The sequence below is a fragment of the Panulirus ornatus genome, chromosome 40, assembly GCF_036320965.1.
Source record: "Panulirus ornatus isolate Po-2019 chromosome 40, ASM3632096v1, whole genome shotgun sequence".
Taxonomy (NCBI): domain Eukaryota; kingdom Metazoa; phylum Arthropoda; class Malacostraca; order Decapoda; family Palinuridae; genus Panulirus; species Panulirus ornatus.
Window position 1 is genome coordinate 12,279,026 of NC_092263.1, and position 13,769 is coordinate 12,292,794.

Here is a 13,769-nt window from a genome sequence, read left to right on the forward strand (position 1 = left end):
GTCGAGCCTTTAGGAAAAAAAAAAATAAGCTGAATATTTCAGCCAATCACCATCTAGGACTCGCTTAACTGACATTCTCATTGGCCGAGTTGGTATTCGGTCTGGACCAATGGGTAAAGGTGCTGCTCTCTCACTACCCCCCCCATCCCCAAGGTAAGGTACCCACCCACCCAACCCACCAACCCCAAAACACCCCACCTCTCTCCTCCCCCTCCCAAGGAATGCGTAACCGTAGGGCACGTGCAATTGACGCAGTCGCCGCGTCTTATGTCCCGCTGTCGGGCATAAATACGAAATCAACCTGTTACCGATCGTCGTAGCCACTAACCTCATTAGCATAACAATAGCAGATTCCTTGACCTGTATTCATCTAGACGACACCATACCAATAGCGAGGCATAAGCCATGTTGAATGAGCAGGAACGCCTCAGTTTACTTTAGTCATCCCTATCGTTTTCTCTCTTTCTCACTCGAGAGAAAACGCAAATTTAATTAGAAAAGGTTTAATACCCTTTTTTAAAAGATTTAAATACGCCCTTAAAAAAATTAAAAACCCCCAAAAATTTAAATACGCCCCTTTAAAAGGGTAAAAACCCCAAAAAAAGGTTATAAACCCCTTTAAAAAGGGGGGTAAAAGCCTTTCAAAAAAAAAAGCCCTGACCTCCATGGAATAAACAAAAAAAGGGTAATATACGCCCTTTTAAAAAAAGGGTTTCCCCTTAAAAAAAGGGAAAATGCCCCTTGGCCCAAAAAAAAAAAAAACCCCTTGACCCAAAAAATCAAGTAAAAAATTAATTTTTCCATGACCCAAATTATAAAATTTTTTTAAAAATAAAGGAAACCTGCTAATAAAAAAAATAAATCCCCGAAAAATAAAATTGAAAGGTTTTTGAAAAGCTAAATTTTGTTGGGGGGGAAATTTTTAAGTAAAAAGGGTTAAAAACGCCTATTTAATGGGTTAATACCTTTTTTAATAGTTACGACCTGCCCCATTTAATAATGTAATAGGTTATGACCTGCCCTATTTGATAATGTAATAGGTTCATGACCTGCCCTATTTACTAATGTAATAGGTTCATGACCTGCCCTATTTAATAATGTAATAGGTTCATGACCTGCCCCATTTAATAATGTAATAGGTTATGACCTGCCCTATTTAAAAATGTAATAGGTTCATGACCTGCCCTATTTGATAATGTAATAGGGTCATGACCTGCCCTATTTAATAATGTAATAGGTTCATGACCTGCCCCATTTAATAATGTAATAGGTTATGACCTGCCCCATTTAATAATGTAATAGGTTCATGACCTGCCCTATTTAATAATGTAATAGGTTCATGACCTGCCCCATTTAATAATGTAATAGGTTCATGACCTGCCCTATTTAATAATGTAATAGGGTCATGACCTGCCCTATTTAAAAATGTAATAGGTTCATGACCTGCCCCATTTAATAATGTAATAGGTTCATGACCTGCCCTATTTAATAATGTAATAGGTTCATGACCTGCCCTATTTAATAATGTAATAGGTTCATGACCTGCCCTATTTAATAATGTAATAGGTTCATGACCTGCCCCATTTAATAATGTAATAGGTTATGACCTGCCCTATTTAATAATGTAATAGGTTCATGACCTGCCCTATTTAATAATGTAATAGGTTCATGACCTGCCCTATTTAAAAATGTAATAGGTTCATGACCTGCCCTATTTGATAATGTAATAGGGTCATGACCTGCCCTATTTAATAATGTAATAGGTTCATGACCTGCCCTATTTAATAATGTAATAGGGCCATGACCTGCCCTATTTAATAATGTAATAGGTTCATGACCTGCCCTATTTAATAATGTAATAGGTTCATGACCTGCCCTATTTGATAATGTAATAGGGTCATGACCTGCCCTATTTAATAATGTAATAGGTTCATGACCTGCCCTATTTGATAATGTAATAGGTTCATGACCTGCCCTATTTAATAATGTAATAGGTTCATGACCTGCCCTATTTAATAATGTAATAGGTTCATGACCTGCCCCATTTAATAATGTAATAGGTTCATGACCTGCCCCATTTAATAATGTAATAGGTTCATGACCTGCCCTATTTAATAATGTAATAGGTTCATGACCTGCCCTATCTAATAATGTAATAGGTTTATGACCTGCCCTATTTGATAATGTAATAGGTTCATGACCTGCCCTATTTAATAATGTAATAGGTTCATGACCTGCCCTATTCAATAATGTAATAGGGTCATGACCTGCCCTATTTAATAATGTAATAGGTTCATGACCTGCCCTATTTAATAATGTAATAGGTTCATGACCTGCCCTATTTAAAAATGTAATAGGTTCATGACCTGCCCTATTTAATAATGTAATAGGTTCATGACCTGCCCTATTTAATAATGTAATAGGTTCATGACCTGCCCTATTTAATAATGTAATAGGCTCATGACCTGCCCTATTTAATAATGTAATAGGTTCATGACCTGCCCTATTTAATAATGTAATAGGTTCATGACCTGCCCTATTTAAAAATGTAATAGGTTCATGACCTGCCCTATTTAATAATGTAATAGGTTCATGACCTGGTGTGTGTTAGATAATGGGTGGAATATGACCTTGTCTATCCAGTAAGGGGAGGGGATAGAACCAGCTCTATTGTGTCATAGGATAGATCATAGCCTAGCCAAAGAAAATAGATAGGATAGAGTATAATCTATGTATTAATTAAATGGGATGTCATTTAGCTCTGATTAACAAATATACTTAAATATGATAAAAAATGGCGTGTAGATAAATACCTGTGGTAAATACTAAAATAAAGCCCAGTTACTTTAATATTCATTATTACTTTTATTATCATTATCTATTGTTTCTTTATTATCATCATCAAAACCTAGAGTTACTTTAATATTTGTTGCTTTATTATAATAAAAAGTTACTTTAATACTTATTGTTACTTTATTGTAATGAAAAAGTTACTTTAATATTTATTGTTACTTTATTATAATGAAAAAGTTACTTTAATATTTATTGTTACTTTATTATAATAAAAAGTTACTTTAATATCTATTGTTACTTTATTATCATTATTGTTACTTTATCATTATTTATAGTTACTTTATTATTAGACATATCTCCATTAGCTTTATTAAGCTGGACCCCTTTGCTTTATTATCTAAGTAAGGCTAGGTCAAGCTGGCTTAGGGTCAGGTCAAGTTAGGTTATATAAATATTCTTGTGCGTATGACGGAAATGTAATCGCTTAGGAAACTAAAGTAATTACAAGACTTCAGTAAGGGAATTATATAATCAAATGGGCATCGAACCCATGCACTTCTGTGCCATATTCCAAAACGCAACCACCCCTTACATACAACTCCTTCCTACACTGATTACTTAAGGATATAAAGTAATTTAAGCGGACTTACCCGATTTTAAAAGTAGCCAAAAGTACACTTTATAGATAAAGTGTCCTTAGATTTCGTTCACTGTCTTCATTTCTTGAATTGTTTCGGACATTTCCACAATAGATTTCGTCGTCCAGCATGTTGGGTCGACATCCCAGGCTTTCCAGGAAGGATTTCCAGCCATCCTGGAATAAAAAGTAATCATGTAATTCAACGTAATTTGGATTACATTATTGTAATCATCCCTTGACTTTTAAACTTTAAGAGGTGAACTTTGGATTCATTTAGACTGTGACCTTTGACCCTAAATTAGTATAAATTGGGTCTACGACCATTTACAAGATAAATGATAATTGATTCCAAGAGAAAATGGAATTAAAGTAATTGATACATGAAGATATACATAATAATACATGTTCATTGTTATTCTTTCCCGTTGAAGAACACGTGAACATCAGCGTCATGTGGATTGTTCACTTGCGTATGGATCATTCTAGAAGGAATTTGGGTCTAATTCCATGAAAAGGGGGGGCCTCCCTTCTTCGCCCCAGAATTCCAGTCCCCTGGAATACATACACACACTCCCCTCTCTCTGTTCCAGGCATCGCCTACGTCACGACCCACGAGAGCCAATCGCCGTCTCAGGCGTGTTCCGGGCACTCGCGACGTCACGAGGGTCCTCCAGCCAATCACAGCCCGACCTGCCATTCCAGGAGGATTACGTCACGCCCCGGGCCCTTACCCAATGAACGGCGGGCGAAAAACGCCAGGGGGTCGATTTTCTGGAATCTCGATCCTGGAATCACGCTTGCCTACTTTCATTCCAGGATTGTCAAAAACACGGAACAGGGTAACATAAAGGAGGGGGTAAAGTCTGCCCTCGATCCAACAGAAAACGGAGGCAGAAAGGTTGCCCAAAGGTTTTTTCCAAATTGCTCAATAAATCTCTAATTAATCGCCATCTCTCGTTAGTAGATATTGAAGAAAAGAATATTTGACGAGAATATTGTGCTTATTTACGCAAATCCTCTCAAAATAAGCGTAAAATGACTTAAAAAATGATATTCAAATCCTTGGTTGGGATATGCGCAGTGGGGGGTGCGCAGTGGTCGATGGATATTGATTGGTGGAGTGGCACGTGCCTGACTCCTCCCCCAGGCCTACGTCTCCGCCAATCACAGTCAAGATAATTTTTTTATTTCCCCTCGCTAATGACTTAATTGGTTTATCGATCTATTGAATAGGGGGGGGGAATAGAGGGGAGAATAGAGGGGTAATTCATTGATAATTGCCAATTATGGCTTGTTAGTATAGTTAGAAACTATATGTATAAAGGCAATTAATATATTTTGGCTTTATATCAATATACGATTTCATTTGATCTCATTTTTTTATTTTATTTTTTTTTGATTAAAAATTTGACATTTTCGCTCCATTAAAAAACTGGAAAAAAATAATTCAAAATAAACTCTTATTCTAATTCATATTTTGAAGTACGATTTCTAAATCAAAATCTTGTAATATTTAGATGTGTAAACTTTGTACCCGTGTTCCGTTCCACACGTCCATCGATGTCGAACGGCGATATTAATTAACAGAGCCAGAGGGGACTAAATTGAGAGAGAGAGAGAGAGAGAGAGAGAGAGAGAGAGAGAGAGAGGCTCTCTCTCTCTCTCTCTTCTCCAGCGTCCTCCATTGGAATTCTTAGGGAGGGGGGGGGGCGGCCGGTGGAATAGAGAGAGAGAGAGAGAGAGAGAGAGAGAGAGAGAGAGAGAGAGAGAGAGAGAGAGAGTTGGAACGGACCGGCTTATGTGGAACTATTGACCAACTTCCTGTGTACGGGAACCGCCCGGCCGGTTGTCAACGGGTCACGAACCTGTTGAGGACGACACACCCCCCCCCCCCACCCCACCAACCCACCCCCCATCCGCCAAGATGGCGGACGATGAGCGGCGCGCACGCGAAAGCCACGTGCGTCTCCCCTCGTGGAGCCACGTGCGTCTCCCCTCGTGGACCTTATCCCGGAACGAACCGAAGACTTGAATACCTTATTCCGGAACGAACCGAAGACTTGAATACCTGATTCCGGAACGAACCGAAGATTTGAAGACCTTATCCCGGAACGAACCGAAGACTTGAATACCTTATTCCGGAACGAACCGAAGATTTGAATACCTTATTGCGGAACGAACCGAAGATTTGAATACCTTATTCCGGAACGAACCGAAGACTGAATATTCATTCTGGAACGAACCGAAGACTGAATATTCATTCTGCAACGAACCGAAGACTGAATATTCATTCTGGAACGAACCGAAGACTGAATATTCATTCTGGAATGAACCGAAGACTGAATATTCATTCTGGAACGAACCGAAGACTGAATATTCATTCTGCAACGAACCGAAGACTGAATATTCATTCTGGAACGAACCGAAGACTGAATATTCATTCCGGAACGAACCGAAGACTGAATATTCATTCCGGAACGAACCGAAAACTGAATATTCATTCTGCAACGAACCGAAGACTGAATATTCATTCTAGAACGAACCGAAGACTGAATATTCATTCTGCAACGAACCGAAGACTGAATATTCATTCTGGAACGAACCGAAGACTGAATATTCATTCTGGAACGAACCGAAGACTGAATATTCATTCCGGTACGAACCGAAGACTTGAATATTCATTCTGGAACGAACCGAAGACTGAATATTCATTCTGGAACGAACCGAAGACTGAATATTCATTCTGGAACGAACCGAAGACTGAATATTCATTCTGGAACGAACCGAAGACTGAATATTCATTCTGGAACGAACCGAAGACTGAATATTCATTCCGGAAGGAACCGAAGACTGAATATTCATTCTGGAACGAACCGAAGACTGAATATTCATTCTGGAACGAACCGAAGACTGAATATTCATTCTGGAACGAACCGAAGACTGAATATTCATTCTGGAACGAACCGAAGACTGAATATTCATTCTGGAACGAACTGAAGACTGAAAGTTCATTCTGGAACGAACCGAAGACTTGAATATTCATTCTGGGCGTTTCATTTCCATCGTTTCTCACACATACAGCTCAAATCAATGTGGAATATTGAGAATACAATTACTCAGGGTTAAGATAGACACTTAATAGACTACAATACCCTGCAATACAGTATGTCTATCATACACATCTCTCCAAACCACACTGCCCTCCAAATACAATAGGTGTAGCCAAACTACATCATGCTGTATTTTTTTTCTGTTGTATTCTCTCGCGAATACAATACACCTGATAGACTCTTGAATACAGTAAGGGAATATTCTTGATGTATTCGTGTATAGGTCAAAGATCATACAAGATTATACATGCGAAATGTAATGGATTTCAGAGTGTACACACATGGGTCGATAGATGGTCGATTTAGGTAGATAGATCGATAGATAGGTAGCTAAAGTAGATAGACAGGGACCTAATTAGCCAGGTTAGGTAGACGAAGTGGTAGATAAGGTAGATAAACACAAGCAAACTCGTCATCTTCACTACACCCCTCATCTTCACTACACCCTCCTCATCTTCACTACACCCTCATCTTCACTACCATACCCGGGTCAGGTCAGAGGTCAAGGCCGGGTCAGGTCACTGTCCTGTTAACCAGGAAAGGAAAACGAGAAGAAAAATGAAAAAAGAAAATGAAAGTACACGAGAAAAATGAAAATAAACGAAAGAAAAATGAAAAACGAGAAAAATGAAAAGAAAATGAAAAGAAACAAAATGAAAAAAATGAAAATGAACGAAAGAAAAATGAAAAACGAAAGAAAAATGAAAAGAAAATGAAAAGAAACAAGAAAAATGAAAAGTGAAAAAAAAGAAAAGAAAATGAAAAGAAACAAGAAAAATGAAAAAATGAAAATACACGAGAAAAATGAAAAGAAAATTAAAAAAAAATTTAAAAAAATGAAAAGAAACAAGAAAAATGAAAAGAAAACGAAAAGAAACCAGAAGAATGAAAAGAAAACGAAAAGAAGCCATGTCTTCCTTTTGTTCCCTGGCGCTACCTTGCTAATGCGGGAAACGGCGACAAAAAAAGTACGAGAAAAAGATATGTAATATCCATATGTTTACCTTGATCGAAGTTGTAGCACTGGGCAGGTCCGTCTTGTGAAATCATCACTCGATATTCTTGAAAGAGTCCAACACTTCCCTGCTGTTGAACGTAGCGCAACCCTGGAAATAGAGAGAATTTCTGTTAAGAAAGAAATGGCTCGTTCTGGTGTTATGTAAGAAAGATTATTAAGGATATGAGAATGATACAGACACACACATACACACACACACAACACAGACACACACACACACACACACACACACACACACACACACACACACACATACACACACAGACACACACACACACACACAGACACAACACAGACACACACACTACACAGACACACAACACAACACAGACACACAACACAACACAGACACACAACATACACACACCACACAGACACACAACACACACACACCACATCAGACACACAACACAACACAGACACACAACATACACACACCACATCAGACACACAACACACACACACACACACACACACACACACACACACAACACAGACAGACATACAACAGACACACAACACAACACACAACACACACAGACACACAACACAACACACACACAACACACACACACACACACACACACACACACACACACACACAACACAGACAGACATACAACAGACACACAACACAACACACAACACACACAGACACACAACACAACACACACACAACACAAACACACACAGACACACACAACACAGACACACACAACACGACACACAACACAGACACACACACAACAGAACACACACACAACACACACAACAGACACATCTTGTCAGGTACCCATATATCAACCATGCCAGAGGGGAGGATGAGCACCTAGGGAGGTTGTGGGCTCCTACGAAACCCATGCTGATGACCCGACCCCTAGCGGGCCAGCGCCGACTCATGGTCAGCAAGGCAAAACATTACGCCAATAACATCCTTACGTAAATAAATAAATGAATTTGTAAATAGATAAATGTTTTATTGTAAACAAATAAATGTTTTATTGTAAATAGATAAATGTTTTATTATAAACAAATAAATGTTTTATTGTAAATAGATAAATAATGTTTAATTGGATTTATGTGTGCGTATGTGTGTGTGTCTTATTAAATGAGGACATTCTCACATGTGTTCCTGGCGCTACATGGGAAACGGCGAGAGAGAGAGAGAGAGAGAGAGAGAGAGAGAGAGAGAGAGAGAGAGAGAGAGAGAGAGAGTCAAAAAAAATCTGAAAAATTTGAAATCTGTCAACACTCGAGTCTGGATACGAAAAACAAACAAACAAACAAACAAACAAACCACCTCTCTGTCCCCTCGCCATAAGGGCGACGTGGCCAGTGCGCGCGTCACGTGGCGAGCGAGACGCGGAACGAACCAATGGGGGAAGGGAGGGGAAGGGAGAGGGGAGAGGGGGGTTTTGGGGGGGAGAGTAGTAGCCAGAAGAGGGGAGGTGGGGTGTGTGTGGGGGTGGTGAGGGGAGAGATTGTTATGATGAACAGGTTCACGTGGTGGCGTGAGGGGAAGGGAGAGAGAGAGGGGAGAGAGAGAGCAAGGGTTTCTAACTAGGGAGAGGGGAGTGTGTGTGTCGGGCGTGGGCGTGTGTGGGCGGGGCTGGAAGGGGGTCACTGTACCAAAGGGGGTGAGGTGAATGGCAATGGGCGGGGCGGGGCGGTATCACAAGGACGCCATAAGAGCCGTTGTTCCCCTCAATGAAACCGGTGTGCCAATGGAGGCGCGCGCGAGCGCGGGAGATAACCTTGTTTCTCCTAGGATAAAAACACACACGCACACGCGCCACTTCGAGTCCGTCTCATTTCATTCATATATTAGCGTCATATAACGTCATTAACCCTCAATATACTCACCTATATTCGAATTAATTCATATATATATATATATCGTAAGTGTATATACATAAGATTTATATAAATCATTCAGGAATTTAACACTGAGTTGTTATCTATACTAGGGAAAAAATCACAGTCATCTGCCCTCTGAGCAGGTTGCGAGACTATCCCTATTGAGTGGCCTCCATACCTTCGGTCTCAAAACATTCGGTTATTTCTCACGAATTCTCGTAAATAAATAGTTCGTTATTGAGAAATAAAGGTGACAAAGAGGTCCTTACTGCTAGAGCTCAATATCTTAAAGAAAAATCAGTGATTTTTCAACGGTTTCCAGGCTCGTTCCGTTGTGGACGGAACCGCTTGCAAGGACAATATCCTCACTGAGTGGACCACAACAAAACCGATGCCAGTTGATCAAATCTTAAAGTTTTTTTTTATCTCTTTGATTATAAGAGAATTATTTCCCTTTATTATCTAAAACTCCTATGGAAATAAACTTGACAACACATCTACTCATGAATAGTAACTAAGGCTGACTAATAACTAAATAAAGAACAATTTAATTAAAATGTAAGCGAATCTGGTAAGTATGGACAACACTTTCAAATTACAGTCAACCAATTATGTAATTTACGTTGAAAATATGTGAAGTATTAATGACTTTTGACGTCATTTTACATATTTATATGTAAATAACTAATTATCACACGTTCTCGGTGCACTAGACGAAGTTTAGAAATACAGGGCATCATTAAATGTTACATATGTACGTATGTATTTCACATATGTACCTGTATGTATGCATGTCACATATTCATATGTACCTGTATGTATGCATGTCACATTCATATGTACCTGTATGTATGTCACATTTATATGTACCTGTATGTATGTATGTCACATTCATATGTACCTTGTATGTGTGTCACATTTATATGTACCTGTATGTATGTCACATATTCATATGTACCTGTATTGGAAAGGATCACAATTTTGCACGTGATCAAGATATTCCTATGAGTCCACTGGGGAAAATGAAACACGAAAAGTTCCCAAGTGCACTTTCGTGTAATAATCACATCATCAGGGGAGACACAAGAGAGAAATATAACAGTCAGTTGATTTACATCGAAGAGACGAAGCTAGGACGCCATTTGGTAAACATGTGATTGTTTTCGTAAACATGCGATTGTTTTGGACAATCACATGTTTACCAAATGGAGTCCTAGCTTCGTCTCTTCGATGTATATCAACTGACTGTTATATTTCTCTCTTGTGTCTCCCCTGATGATGTGATTATTACACGAAAGTGCACTTGGGAACTTTTCGTGTTTCATTTTCCCCGTGGACTCATAGGAATGTACCTGTATGTATGTAAGTCACACATATGTACCTATATGTATGTATGTCACATTCATATGTACTTGTATGTACATATTTCACTAAGACATTTTTAGACCGTGCAAATTTATGAAGTATATCGGGCTAAGGAATGAAACGCGTCAGTTTTGCTGTCGTATTTTGAGACATTACGAAATATTTGACCTCCGTCAACACGACGGTACGACCCCCTGGTTGCGATGGGACGACCCCTGGGTACAACGGTACGACCCCTGAGTACGACGGTACGACCCCCTGGGTATGACCCCTAGGTACGATGGTACGACCCCTGGGTACGATGGTACGACCCTTGGTATGACCCCCTAGGTACGATGGTACGACCCCTGGGTACGATGGTATGACCCTAGTTACGATGGTATGACCCTAGTTACGATGGTACGACCCCTGGGTACGACGGTACGACCCCTGGGTAGGATGGTACGACCCTAAGGTACAAAGAGCCTAGCTTCTCTAACCTGACCTTCAAAGGGTCGTGTGAAGGGCCCATAGGCCCGTCGTGCTCAAGGGTCGTATATACCGTCGTGTGCTCAAGGGTCGTATACACCATCGTGCTCAAGGGTCGTACCGTCGTGCTCAAGGGTCGTGGAAACTACGACACCTCACCAACAACACTCTCTTACCATTGGTCGAAAATTTCCAATCCAAAAAGGCAGCTCCTAATTCGCCTTCGAACTGCGTCGTCTTCCTCCAATTATCACTGTACAACCACCACCAAAACACTGATTGAAGAGGCGACACGTCCGTACCCCTCCGTTGTCCATCGTCCACTGCCGTTCCAAGTTGAAAACACCACCCCCCACCTTCGAAGCGTCTCAATACCCTAGTCGAAACCGGTTCGAAATTCCTGCATAGGCATTTCTTCACGTTTTGGTTCGAACTGGCGAACCGAAGCAGTGGGAGTGTGGCTCGAAGCGTGGCTCACATGCTGGTCGAAGCGGCTTCGGCTTCAGGGCCCCCAAAAAGGGCATGGGGTTGCCTCGTAAACCATCCACTTGGCGTTGTCTTCGACTCATGATATAACGAAGACATTAATGAAATCTTATCATGTTCGTATGAATAATGACTTTTAAATTAGTTATTTGAAGCTTTTGGTTTAGATAAATGAGTAATGTGTTCGATTAGATATTTGAGAGTAGGTTATGAAGTTTAAGCCCCGTGAAGTAAGAAGGAATCGGACACGCTTACACAGTCTCCTCCAACGAGGCAGTAATAGGTAGTTTACCGTAATTATAAACACACACACACACACACACACACACACTCTCTCTCAACGCCAGTAAACAAACAAGTCTTTTTTACTTTGTTACCCGCTTCTACAGGTTCTCTAAATGATGGAATACGAGGCCAATTCTTTAATTAAACTTTATCTATTAGTGGCTGTTAATTTCGTAGAAGACAATAGGTGAAATTTGACGAGTTATTTGAATTGGAGGGACATTGGAATGGGTTCTTTCCCTCCCTACCTCTCCGCCATCTCTCTCTCTCTCTCTCTCTCTCTCTCTCTCTCTCTCTCTCTCTCTCTCTCTCATCCTACGAGCCACCATTCCCTCCCTCCCTCCCTCCCCCTCCCATCCTGCTAAACAACCTTCCCTCCCCCCTCCCACCCTCCCCCTTCCCATCGTCCTAACATGACTGCACCATCAATAATTTTCTATGCCACTACCTCCCGTTTTCTACGAATCATTTCGTGAGCTTTCGTATCTTTAAGATACGTTCATCCATTCATCACTCCGTTATTCAAATCAACATCACAACTACCGTGGCTCACACTTCAATGACATTTACTTGTAGACACACCCCACCCTTCCCCTTTCCCCTTCCACTCCCTAGCAGATATAACATAGGCACATCCCATACACATTGTAATAACCCAAACAAGCAATCAAATTAACCGAGCTAACGACTCCAATCAAACACCAATCGCCCACCAGACATACACACACACACACACACACACATTTTGATCAGTGGTTTTGACTGGTTTTGACAGTGGTTTTGCTTTGAAGAATGTATGTGAGAAATACTTAGAAAAGCAAATGGATTTGTATGTAGCATTTATGGATCTGGAGAAGGCATATGATAGAGTTGGTAGAGATGCTCTGTGGAAGGTATTAAGAATATATGGTGTGGGAGGCAAGTTGTTAGAAGCAGTGAAAGTTTTTATCGAGGATGTAAGGCATGTGTACGTGTAGGAAGAGAGGAAAGTGAATGGTTCTCAGTGAATGTAGGTTTGCGGCAGGGGTGTGTGATGTCTCCATGGTTGTTTAATTTGTTTATGGATGGGGTTGTTAGGGAGATGAATGCAAGAGTTTTGGAAAGAGGGGCAAGTATGCAGTTTGTTGGGGATGAGAGAGCTTGGGAAGTGAGTCAGTTGTTGTTCGCTGATGATACAGCGCTGGTGGCTGATTCATGTGAGAAACTGCAGAAGCTGGTGACTGAGTTTGGTAAAGTGTGTGAAAGAAGAAAGTTAAGAGTAAATGTGAATAAGAGCAAGGTTATTAGGTACAGTAGGGTTGAGGGTCAAGTCAATTGGGAGGTAAGTTTGAATGGAGAAAAACTGGAGGAAGTAAAGTGTTTTAGATATTTGGGAGTGGATCTGGCAGCGGATGGAACCATGGAAGCGGAAGTGGATCATAGGGTGGGGGAGGGGGCGAAAATTCTGGGAGCCTTGAAAAATGTGTGGAAGTCGAGAACATTATCTCGGAAAGCAAAAATGGGTATGTTTGAGGGAATAGTGGTTCCAACAATGTTGTATGGTTGCGAGGCGTGGGCTATGGATAGAGTTGTGCGCAGGAGGATGGATGTGCTGGAAATGAGATGTTTGAGGACAATGTGTGGTGTGAGGTGGTTTGATCGAGTAAGTAACGTAAGGGTAAGAGAGATGTGTGGAAATAAAAAGAGCGTGGTTGAGAGAGCAGAAGAGGGTGTTTTGAAATGGTTTGGGCACATGGAGAGAATGAGT

General features: G+C 40.5%; 1 long non-coding RNA gene across 1 annotated transcript; it reads right to left on the reverse strand.

Moving 5' to 3' along the window:
* Nucleotides 1-3,448: 3,448 nt before the first annotated feature.
* Nucleotides 3,449-11,566, reverse strand: LOC139761530 (uncharacterized). Its single transcript, XR_011715535.1, has 3 exons — nucleotides 11,428-11,566; nucleotides 7,548-7,649; nucleotides 3,449-3,607 (listed from the first exon to the last, which is right to left on the reverse strand). It is a non-coding gene; the product is annotated as an uncharacterized lncRNA (long non-coding RNA).
* Between the last annotated feature and the right edge of the window lie 2,203 nt (nucleotides 11,567-13,769).